This window comes from Ammospiza nelsoni, chromosome 4 (assembly GCF_027579445.1).
Source record: "Ammospiza nelsoni isolate bAmmNel1 chromosome 4, bAmmNel1.pri, whole genome shotgun sequence".
NCBI classification, from domain to species: domain Eukaryota; kingdom Metazoa; phylum Chordata; class Aves; order Passeriformes; family Passerellidae; genus Ammospiza; species Ammospiza nelsoni.
This window is the reverse complement of record NC_080636.1, coordinates 2342260-2354086: the sequence shown is the minus strand read 5'-3', so window position 1 is coordinate 2354086 and position 11827 is coordinate 2342260. Positions and strand designations below refer to the sequence as shown.

The window sequence follows — 11827 nt, the reverse complement described above, 5'->3', positions numbered from 1 at the left end:
GACACACTTTGCTTAAAAAAAAAAAAAATCATGTGTTTATCAAATCCTCTGATTTTGGGCACAAAAAGGCTCTGCAGTTTGTTCAGTAGGAAGGAAATTAGTGTGCAGGACCACCCTGACCCTTTGAAACTACAACAGAAAGCTGTGGAGAAGAAGTGGATGTGGGACACAAACAACTGTGCTGGAGGCAGGAAAGCAAAGTGACCACAGGATATTATTTTTGCCTTTATTCTGATAATTTTGGTGCTGGCAGTGACTTTCCTGCACTTTCCCTGGGTGTAGCATATGGCATTTGTGTTGTCACTGTGGCTGTTGATGCTTGATGGTCCTGGAACACACAAGCAGCCACCCACCTCCTCCTCCTGAAATAGTGAAGAAATAGCAAAAACATCAACTGAACTTAATCAGGCCAAACTCGAGGTGTTTTCTGTTGCAGGAGCTAATTTTAGATGCCAAACTGCCACAGAGGCTGGCTCTATCTCTGCCCTATTTTAGCAGCTCGTGGCAGAGAGGCAAATGATTGGGAGGTGAAGGAGCAAGCACAGTTCCTTCAGCCCATGTGAAGGTCAGGGAAGATTATTCTTCCTCTGTTCCCAAGGCAATCTGATTTCTGTCTCTGCTGGTGTCATCCACAGGAACTTGTTCATCCTCAGGTCTTGGCACTGAGGTTGCCACAAAAGAAAAATGCATTGTTTTCAGGGGGAGGTTCGGACTCATCATCTCCCACAGGCTTTTGGAGAATTTTTCTCCCTCCCCTAAACACACTGTAGTCAGTGCACCAGCCTGTGCCATCATTATGTGCATGAAAATAATAGCAAAGCTGAAGATAATTAATTCATTTATTCACTCTCTCATGACCAGTAATTGCTCCTGTGGATTCCTTTTTCACTCCAGTGACAACAATTATTGCAAACAAAACCAAAACTGAATTCCTGTGAAATTGCTGTTAAAGCATTCCCTGAAGGTGAAAAAACAAAAACCAAAACTTAAAACCAATAAAAAAGTAAAAAGAAAAAGAAAGCAAAAGTGATTGTCAGAACAACAGCACCTTACAAGAAGCAGTGAGTATCTTGGTGGGAGTGTTCTCACTGTGCTGAATTGTGGAAAAACTTCTTTTTGAGGGGACACCACTTCAGTGGGTGCCACAGAGGAGTGTTAGCTGTCTGCTCTCACACTCTACTGAAACACCCAGGCACGTTTACCCTCAAACTGAAATATTTGCAGTGTTTAAATTCACTGGGATTATTGACAGGTTTAGAATGAGACAAGCCCAGGTCCTGCAGGAGACCACAGTGAAGCACCACTCATACACCTGTGTGTGACAAAATAGGATTTTTATTAGATTTGCCTGTGAGAAATATTTGAAAGGTGAGGTTTTAAGTGGCTGATTCTGGCTGTGCTTCCTCCACTTTGGGGTGGACTGCAGAGGAGGAGGTGGATCACGGAGCAGGGGTGGGCCATGGGTTAGGGCCCACATCTCTCCCCTGTAACAGGAACCCAGAGTGGCACAAAGGTGTGTGAGCTGCCTCAGGCCTGGGCAGAGGGTTCCCAGCCTCTCCACTTTCACCTAATTTGCATGACTTGCCCATCACAGGATTAATTATTACAGTGGCTTTAGTCAAATTCCTCTTCCTCACTTGAAAGCAATGTTTTGTTCATGTGATTCAGATGCAGCCTAAAACCAGCTGAGGCCAGTGAGTGTTCAAGCTGACAGGCTTTGCTAAATGAGCTTCTCTGCTGGACTCAGTGGTGCTTGCTTTTGAGATGCCACCAAACCACAGCTCTCCCAAGCCTGATGCCAGCTCCCTTTGTGACTGGAGGGAAGAGAAACTTTGCCCACAGTTTGCCTGGGAGAAAAGAGGGGAGAAAAGGGAGTAGAGAAATATTTTCAATCAACCCCCCATCCTCAATACGTAGCCCAGCTTTTTCTAAATCGATCTAACAAATCCTAGATGAAAACATTAATCATAGATATGATAGATATATATAGATAGATATAGATATATTAGATGTAGATAGATATAGATATAGATATAGATATAGATATAGATATAGATATAGATATAGATATATAGATATATAGATATATAGATATATAGATATAGATATAGATTGATAAAGAGATATAGCTATAGATAGATATAGAATATATAAATATAGATTAGATGTAGATATATAGATTAGATATAGATATAGATTAGACATAGATATAGAGATAGATAGATTTGATGTAGAGATATAGATATAGATATAGATATAGATATAGATTGATATAGATATATAGCTATAGATATAAAAGATATATATATAGATTAGATGTAGATATAGATTAGATATAGATATAGAGATAGAGAGATAAGATGGATAGATAGATGATAGATAGATGATAGATGGATAGATAGATAGATAGATAGATAGATAGATAGATAGATAGATAGATAGATAGACAGATAGATGATAGATAGATGATGGATAGATAGATAGATAGATAGATAGATAGATAGATAGATAGATATAGCCCCTCCTCTGCCCCATGTCAGCACCCTGTGAGACCCATGGAGGTTTCCTCCCTTTGGTGAACTTCCCAAGCTGTGCCCATTGGACCAGCCCATCCTCAGGGCTTGGAGCAGAATCAGAGATGCCCCAAGTGCTCATCCTCAAGACACCAAAGGTTCCTTGTGTGTTTTGCCTTGACTGTTTGGGCTGACCTCCCCCAGCATTGCATATGTTTGTCTGGAGAGGCCTTGCCTGTTTCCAGAAAAACAGGATGGTTTCAAACCATCTGTTTATCAGCAGGGGTGACAGCTACTATTGCCAGGTGAAAACTGAGACGCTCATCTCTTTTGTCTTCTTGGAACTGTATTGAAAAACAAACAGCCCCATGGCTGGTCAGGTTTGGTCACAGCCCAGAAATTCTCTTCAGCAACCTGGCTGCTGGCACCTGGGTGTGTTAAATCAGACCTTTGTGGGTGATGAAGGCAATGACAGGGCTGATATTGGATGTAGGGAGTGACTGGCAAACAGCCCCATCCCCAGCACAGCCACTGTCACCATCCCTGTGATGAGGAGAGAAACAACACAAATTTGAGTGTTTTTGCTTCATCTCACTCTTCAAAAATCACCTGCTGTGTTTCTGCAGTGACCTGGCTGGTTCCCAGAAAGCATCCCCCACTCCCACACATTTCCATGGAATTTTTCAGCACATTAATCTCCATTTCCTCCCCTGATCACACCTCTGCAGAGAACAAGCTCAGTGAATGTGTTCCATCAGGGATCCTTCTGTGAAACACCTGGATTTTTAAAGCTGCATTTCACTCAATCTTTCAAAACATCCTTCCCCTCCATCTGGGAATCCATCTGCAGCTGACAGTGATTTCTGGTTCATCAGCTCCACCCTTTCACTGGAGCTGTTCCTGCTTGGTGAGGAACCCTCACCATGGGTTGTCACCCTCTGATGAGAAGCCTTTCACTAGATCACGTTTTCCTAGCAAGTAAGCAACAGCTTGAGCCAAGGTACTTTGTATGCTTGAGCAGATCTGAAAAAATCTCTCTGCATCTTCAATTGAATATTCTGAATTCAGGAAAACCTTGTAGCCATCCTTTCCGCTTCTACACATTCCTCCTAGAATCACATTTTCTCCTCTAAGCAATGCAACACTTTGCTCAAATGTTATTACAGTTCTCTGGTGTTGAGAGACTTGTAGGCAGGAGGGGATGTGGGTTGCTTTTGTCTGGGGTGGGCTGCCCCAGGAGGTGAGGGGTTCTGCCTAAAATAGATGGGGTGAATCCATTTTGCTCTTTCCATAAGACTTCAGGTTTGTCCAAGCTTGTGTAGCTTTTGAGTGGGAAGTTATATGAGATAAATCCTTTTACTGATGTGGGAAAAGTAGGAATAAGTTGTTCCTGGTCCTGCTCTATCCATCTGTTTGATCAGCAAAATGGGTGCAGAGATGGATCAATAGACAAATAAACAAATTATAGCAGACAGCATTTGTCTGTGCTTGGCCAGCCATCTGGCTAAACAGCAATATTGATCCTGTAAATAATGACATCCCTGAAATACCTCACTTAGTCCTCAAGCAATAAATACAGGCCTTAGGGTGTGAATTTCTCCAGTGAATTTTTCTTGGGGAAGGCAGCTATCCAACACAGAGTAACTGCAACATGTGGATTCTCTTTCACACATTGGTTTTATCTTATCTATTTCTCTTAGATTAGTCAAATGAAGACTAGAAAGCATCAGGCTTTTTTTCTGCCTCATTTACTGAATATTTGGTAAAGAAAAAGCACCAGCTTTTCTTTCTGTCTCATTTACTGAATATTTGGTTTGGAGCTCCGAGTATTATTACTTATTACCCAATATTTGGTTTGGAGCTCCGAGTATTATTATTAGTACTCAATAAATCTTTGAGTTTTCTAAGCATTCATCAACTAAACAAAGCTTATTTTCCCCTTTGTGACCAAAATATTCCCAAACTGGATGACCGAAATAAGCTTCAAGAGCTCACATTAGGCACTTGGTGACTGCAACACTTTTGGGCAGCTGAGTGGGGGAGCTGAGTTAAAAGACAGAACACCTGCAGGAATGATCCCCTATGTGAGCTGCCCCCATCAAGGCTTGCAGAGGAAACAGGCTCAAGGCCAAGTCAGTCCTGATCCAGAGGGATCCAGGAGTCCAGAGTGAGGGTCTGGTGGGATCAGACCGGCCAGGGGCTCTGAGGGGAGAGCAGGGGCTGGCCGGTGCTGGGTGGTTCTGTAGTTGCCGGGGTGTCCCTTTGTGACAGTGTCCTTTGTGTCCCTCTGTGACAGAGGCATGTTCCAGGGCTCTTTGTGACACAGGGGCCCTGCTGTGCCCAGAGGCCATTGTGACCTCTGGGGGGTTTTTGGGCACAGAGGCCTGGGGTGCCACTGCCCCAGAGCGCCTTTCTCAGGAGGCAGCAGCGGCCTGAGAACCTCTGCAGGACAGCACGACAGACACACCCAGCAGGGAGAAGGTGAATGCCAAAGCCTTGCCCACCCAGGGGCTGCTGAGCCTGAAGAGGGGAGGAATGAGCAATTGGGTAGGATGGAGAGGCTGGTGGTGGCACAAGGCTGGGCTGGAGCTGTGCCGAGACAGCCCCTCCACGCCATGCCTCCTCTGTCCCACAGATGGAGTTCAGGCAGCCCAAGAACGAGCCTAGAACGAGTGTCCCTTTGTGACAGTGTCCTTTGTGTCCCTCTGTGACAGAGGCATGTTCCAGGGCTCTTTGTGACACAGGGGCCCTGCTGTGCCCAGAGGCCATTGTGACCTCTGGGGGGTTTTTGGGCACGGAGGCCTGGGGCGCCACTGCCCCAGAGCGCCTTTCTCAGGAGGCAGAGAAAGGTTCTCAGCCTGAGAACCTCTGCAGGACAGCACGACAGACACACCCAGCAGGGAGAAGGTGAATCCCAAATCCTTGCCCACCCAGGGGCTGCTGAGCCTGAAGAGGGGAAGGATGAGCAATGGGGCAGGATGGAGAGGCTGGTGGTGGCACAAGGCTGTGCCAAGACAGCCCCTCCATGCCACGCCTCCTCTGTCCCACAGATGGAGTCCAAGCAGCGCCAGGACGAGCAGCACTCCCCAGATGCCCCTCCTGAGGCAGCAGCCCTGGGCGAGCAGGTGTCCCCGGCAGGGCCACAGAGCCGTGTCCCGCCCCTGCAGAGCCCCTGCTCTGCCCCAGGCCCCTCGTCCGCCCCGGCCCTCAGCGGGCCCGGCTCAGGGCTGGAAGCGCCAGAACCCGGCGAGGGCTCCTGGTCCAGCGAGGAGGAGCAGAGGGAAGTCTGCTATCCTCTCCGGCCGTGCCCGGGGTTAAACTACATCGAGCAAGAGCTTTCCCAAGGGGAAGTCAGCAGATCATGCCAGGGGGGAAACAACAGCAACAGAACATCCCCGCAGGAAAACCTGCGCCGGATCACGATCAGGACAGTCTGGGTCAACCCCGACTACCCGGAGCTCCTGCGGGACTCCTTCCAGGAGGAGGAGGAGGCGACTCCTTCTACCTCCGACGAGCAGGTGCCAGCGGCAGGGACACAGAGCCCCGGCCCGGGCAGCCCCCGCTGCTCTCCCTGTTCCTCGGGGAGCCAGCTGGCGGCCCAGAGCCTGGGCCAGCTGCGGGGCATGGACAGGCAGCCCTCCCGGCGGGCTCTGCAGGCTCTCTGCACCCTGCTCTGGTGCTCCTGCCTGGAGCTGCAGCTGCATGATTAGTGCCCGCTGCCAGACTCAAAGCAGTTCGCTTGGGATACTTTGGTGGTCAATAAATTTTTTAATATTTGCAAAGGGCTCTGGAGAATTGTCACTGTCTGTGGGATTCACACCTGAGAGAGGCAGTGAGAGAAGCAGAGAAAAGAACGATCAAAACAATTCTTATCTCATTCGCTGCTCCTGTGTTGTGCCAAAGTGGAATGCAATATGGAGATTGTTTACCCAGAGTGATGGTGTTTTGTTTCCTTGGCCTGTCAGGGCCAAGCACGTGTCCAAACTGTCTGTCAGCAGACAGTCACAAGATTCTGTGCAGTTGAGTTGGGTGCTTTGTGCAGATTCAGTTTAGATGTAATGTAATATAGTGTAATATAATATAGAATAATATAGTACAATAAAGTAATTAATTAGCCTTCTGATAATATGGAGTCCTCCTCATAATTTCTCCCTGCCACGGGGTCACCTTGTTTACTATAATTGTCCCTGGTTACTGCACAGAGACTCAAGGCATCCAACACCTTTCCTGCAGGAGGACATGCCAAGAGAAGATGCTGATTTGCCAGCAGTGCTCAGTGAGCCACCTCCGGACCCAGATGGGTTCCAGCAGCACCAGAGATTTGAAAATCAGTGTTTTCATGATTTTGTAGCCAAGACAGCCACCAGTCACCACCTCACCCATGAGAGCCTCTCTGGGAGCAAGTAGCAAAGCACAGAGGGCACCTCTCCACATTACCTCCCTGAGATCCTCTGCCAAGAAGTTGTCATGCAGGTGTCTTGGGAATCTCCTGGACCTGTCTTTTCCCAGTTAACATATGCCCAGTGGAATTGCCCCACAAGGACAAGGGTGGTTGTGTTGGCAGTGTCCTGAGAGTCCTTACAGAATAATTCCAATATGCCACGTCCTGGATGGAACAATAATGAACAATATCCCCTGACTGGTGTCCAGAATTCTGCGCACTTGAAGTGAAGAAATGTCACTCTGAGATAAAGGAGCTTGGATGAAATATACCCTGCTGACCTGGAATATGGGAGATGTAATCAACTTTACTTTCAGTTCACTGTCTCTAGATCATCCATGATTTTTAAGGCTCAGGTATTAGATTTACTCCAGGGAAAAACATCTCAGCTAAGTAACCAGATGGGTTTTCCTCTTCCCTCTTCACAACTCAACACAGGCCAAGCTCAGCTGTGGAGAGGGAACATGGAACTGTGCCTGCCTGCCTGGGAGCTTAAAAACATGTCCATCTGATTTAAAAAAAAAAAAAAAAAAAAATCCTACCTTTTTTTATCCTTTATACATGGCCCAAAACTGATTTAGTTGAAAAACAGAAAAGGCAAAAAGAAAAGGAAATTTCCCAGGCAGGATGGATGAAATGACACTGAACCTCTGAGTAATATTTAGATGTGACTGTCACATGTGACAAAACTCCAGCTGTACAATCCAATGAGCAGAGAAGATTTTTTTTCAAATTATTCCACAGCTGAGGCTGTTCAATCTGCTACAAGTTTCTTGCTGATTTGCTTTAAAAGCGATAAAAGCTCTTGGCCAGCCTTGCTGGTGCTGAGGCCATGGTGTTGGTGGGGCAGAGCATCCCAGGAACTGGAAATGAAGCCCATTGGGCATTTGTGGGCATCAGAGATGTGAATTACAGCAAAGCAACTCCTTGAGCAGCTTCCAAGGATCAGATGAGGGAGCAGCAATGGCCCTGGGCTGCTCCTCTGGAAGGAGGCTGGAAAAGGCTGTTGATATCCAGGGCTGTCAGCAGCACATCCACAGGAAAACACAGAGCCTGAGCAGGAACCCCCAGTGCAGCCCCAAAGCCCAGCCAGGGTCAGCATGTGCCGCTCGAGCTCTCAAATATGCATGAAAGAAATGTTTCATAAATGATAAACCACAGCCCAACTGCAGAGAAAGCTGCAGGTGCCCTGTCCAAGAAGGGGTGGCTGTGGCAAAGAGGCTGAGTTTTCCCAAAGTGCTCATATGCAGTGGGTCATACCCCAAAAACCCTCTCAGTACAAAGTGTGATTATCTGCTTGCTCTTCAATTAAACAAGGTTTTGGTACATTACTTCTGAGCTGTCGGATTCGACTCTTCACTCTTCCACCCCTCACTAAATTACATATAAAAGTCAAGGAAAGAATTATAATCTCTTCAAAAACTAATACTCATTTAAGGGTTAAAGGAAGGCAGGACTTTCCTTTTTTCCCTGCAATAAATTAAGATAGTACGAAAAGCATTCCAGTGTATCATCTAGATTTACAGCAGGGTTTTTCAGTTTCATTTGTCATTGCCAAATACATTACATTGGGATTAAACTGTACAGGTTATTAAATACTGATTACAAGAAGCCAGCGTGCTGTGGCAGGCAAATAAAACTAGCAAGTTACTGAAATGAGGGCTTTGAAAATGTTTTAAGGGAATTAATGTTTAATTAGAGATTTTGATCTATAAGGCATTCTAGTAATAGCTTCAGTAGGAGATTACACAAACCTGTGAGACATTTCTAAGTAGAAAAGATACTTGATGTAGTATTTTCTTTAATTAATCCTGTGCTGGAAGACCACCATGAGGGAATTTGGAGTTTGGTGTACAATAAAAAAGATTCCAGTCAGCAGGCACTTCAGCTTCTGTAGGGTTTTTTTTTCATTATTAAATTCATGTGCACATAATTTTAACAATACAGCATGAGATGAACTTTGAATTTAGCGTGATTAAGAATATTTTTAACTCTACATCCCCAAGGGAGCTTGGATATTGACATGTTAGGAGGTTTAAGATCTAAGCTATTTGGCTTAATAGTCACTTTTTTCTCCTGCTGAATTTCATCTTTCTGTTAGTGACTTCCAGAAACAACATAAATCATCAAAAGCATTTTGCTTTCCAACATGATTGATGGTTTTATCTTTCACTCAGACATTCTTGTACAAAGTCTTCTGTTTCCACTAAAGAAAACAGTTTGTTATTTCCTCTAGTCAAACCCAGTGACTGATCCTTTTCTGTTTTGCTCACTACATTTAATGTGGATGGTCTGACATGACTTTCACAAGGCTGGAAGTGTCATATAGGGAGTGTAAGAGGTGTTTGTGTTGGTAGGTGTAAAAATACAAACAGAAAAGTCTCATGCTCTGAAAAAACATTCCTGGTCCCAGCTGCCAAGGTTATGGAGTTACAGGGATGATAAAAGTCCCATTAAAGTTACTGGAAGGGGAAGGAAATAAATTTCACAAGTTTTCAGTACAAAACCCCAGCAGTTTTAGGTCTTTAAGTTCATCTTTAATCTGAAATGCATCACCTTTCTGTTGATGAACTGAGTGAAATAAAGCTGCAAAGACATTTTTGAGGATTCAAAAAGCTTGACAAATTGGAATAATCACTTTGAAAATGAGGACATCTTTCCTTTTCCTCCTCCTTTCCAGGTGCAGCTGAACCACACACAATGTCATTACACCATTTTTTGTTAAATCCATACAGTTAAAAAATGGATCAGGCTTTATGTTTAAAATATATTAATACATATTACAGCTTACTAATATTCCTCACAGCTAATTTTTATCACTGGTTATGCTATGCTGATTTTCTCCTCATCACTTTAGCTGTAATTGTTTGGTTTAATACCCAGAGCACACATCCTCTATGCTGCCTGCTTAATTATTTTCACCTTTTTGTGTCACATTTCTCAGATCAGTAATTATGTCAGATCATAAACCCCATCCTACACTGACTATAACAACTTGACAAATAGTAATACTTTCTATGTAACATGGAATAAGGTGAGTTGGTTTAACAAAACACATAATTTCTTTCTAGTTAGTTTAATTAATTTATCTTAATTATTTAACCTATTAACCACAGGTTAATGAAATCAAATCTGATGCACTCTTTTACTATATTTATATTGCCTTTTTTTTTTTTTCCCTGAGTGGAACTAGTGTTTCATTACCTCAGTTGCTCATTAATTTTAGTGCTGCTGTTGCTCTTTCTTGAAACGTTTGTTTCCTCCAGGGCCAAGTTAATCCATAATTCAGAGTTAATGGTAAATCTCCCTGCATTACCCACCATGCACAGCCCAAAAGGCAACGGGAGGGTGGGCTGGATCACATCAGGTAACAGAACCCACTGCAGGAATGCACCCTGAATAGCCACCACCAGCCTGCCTTGGCTGTAAAAGGACACCTCCTCCCAGCTGCTTTTGATAGCAATTTTTATCCCAATGCCATCTTCTAAAAATATATCCCTGCTTTTCCACCCAAGGTGCAAGGGAGCAGGGTGGGAGAGAAGTGTGAGCCTGTTCCTAAAGGCTTCTGAAGGCTCTTCTGAGGAGCACCTTGAAAACGAAATTCCAGAGCAAATGCCACAGTGAAACCAGCCAAGGTGGTAAAATCAAATTCAGCAAACTCAGGTGCAGGAGCTCTCAGGAGCAGCTGCACTGCTTCCACCCAAGGAGGTGACAGGGAGCTGCAGTGCCTGCCCTCAGCTGGAGATCCACCACAGCATGCCCATCTATGAACTGTTGTCTCTCCAAAAACATATTTAATAATGGTGACAGCCTGGAAAAGCAAGGACCATGGACTAGAAACACACTTCACCTTCAAACAGGCTTGTGGCAAGGCAGTGAGCAGCAGTGTAAGCAGGCTGTGCTGGTGACAGGGCAGAGCCAGGGCACAAAGCCACCCCAGGAGGGGATGGATGGACTCCCTGCACCACACCTGGATGTGCTGGCAGGTGAAGATGAGGATGGCCATGACAGACGAGGGAGCCTGGCAGCCTCCAAGGGAAAGGACACGACCATTCCCAAGAGCCCCTTAAGTCAAACCCCATCTACTGACTCTGCAAATGTCAGCTGGGGGAGCTTGCACAAGGATTCAGACTCTGAATTTTCCCCAGGGGTTTTAATTGCCCACAGACATTTTAATTCCAGCTGTGTAGTGCCCATAACCCCAAAGTCCCACCCCAGCAGGGGAATCTGCTGCAAAAGCCCCCCCAGGATCTACCCCAGCACCCAGAGCAGCCCAAGAATCAGAGCTGCCCATCTCCAGGCCATGGAGCCCCTGCTAAGCACAAAGCTGAATGAGATCACAGCTGGTGCAGGGCCAGAAGTAATGGTGCAGTAATGGGTTTATTGGCTTTTTGAGAAGGAGCTGTTTGATTTCAGGCAGAGGAGAGTCAACAGCAGCGTTCACTCCTGCTAATCTCATTTCCAGCAGCACACTGAGTGAGAAGGCACTTGGGCACAAAGCTGTGCTCGATTGTTCTCTGTTCATCCAGGATTACATTAGGAGCCCAAGAGCATCTGAAAACAGCCCCTAGCCAGAGCCAGGGCTTTGCAAATGCCTTCTGGCTTGTGGGAAAAGAAATCCCAGTGTTTCCAGCAAGCTGCTGGCAGTTTGCTCAGTACAAGAGCTGGATTTAGATGCACAGGTTTTAGGTGTGCAAATTGAAGACAGTGTCTGTTGAGGAAAGTACAGCAGATAAGAAATGTTGACCAGGTAATTTGGTTCATTTTAAATAATTCATTTACCTTAAGCAAAAAGAAATCAAATGCAGAAGGGTGGGTTCGGCCAGGGTGAGGGATTCTTGCAAGAGGGAAGTTAGCAGACCTTGGTCTGACC

At 45.4% G+C, this 11827-nt stretch overlaps 1 long non-coding RNA gene across 1 annotated transcript; it reads right to left on the bottom strand.

Annotated features, from left to right (window-relative positions):
• Positions 1-1317: 1317 nt before the first annotated feature.
• On the bottom strand, positions 1318-10295 carry LOC132072890 (uncharacterized). The gene is made up of 2 exons (XR_009418426.1): positions 10159-10295; positions 1318-1847 (listed from the first exon to the last, which is right to left on the bottom strand). It is a non-coding gene; the product is annotated as an uncharacterized LOC132072890 (long non-coding RNA).
• Positions 10296-11827: the final 1532 nt, after the last annotated feature.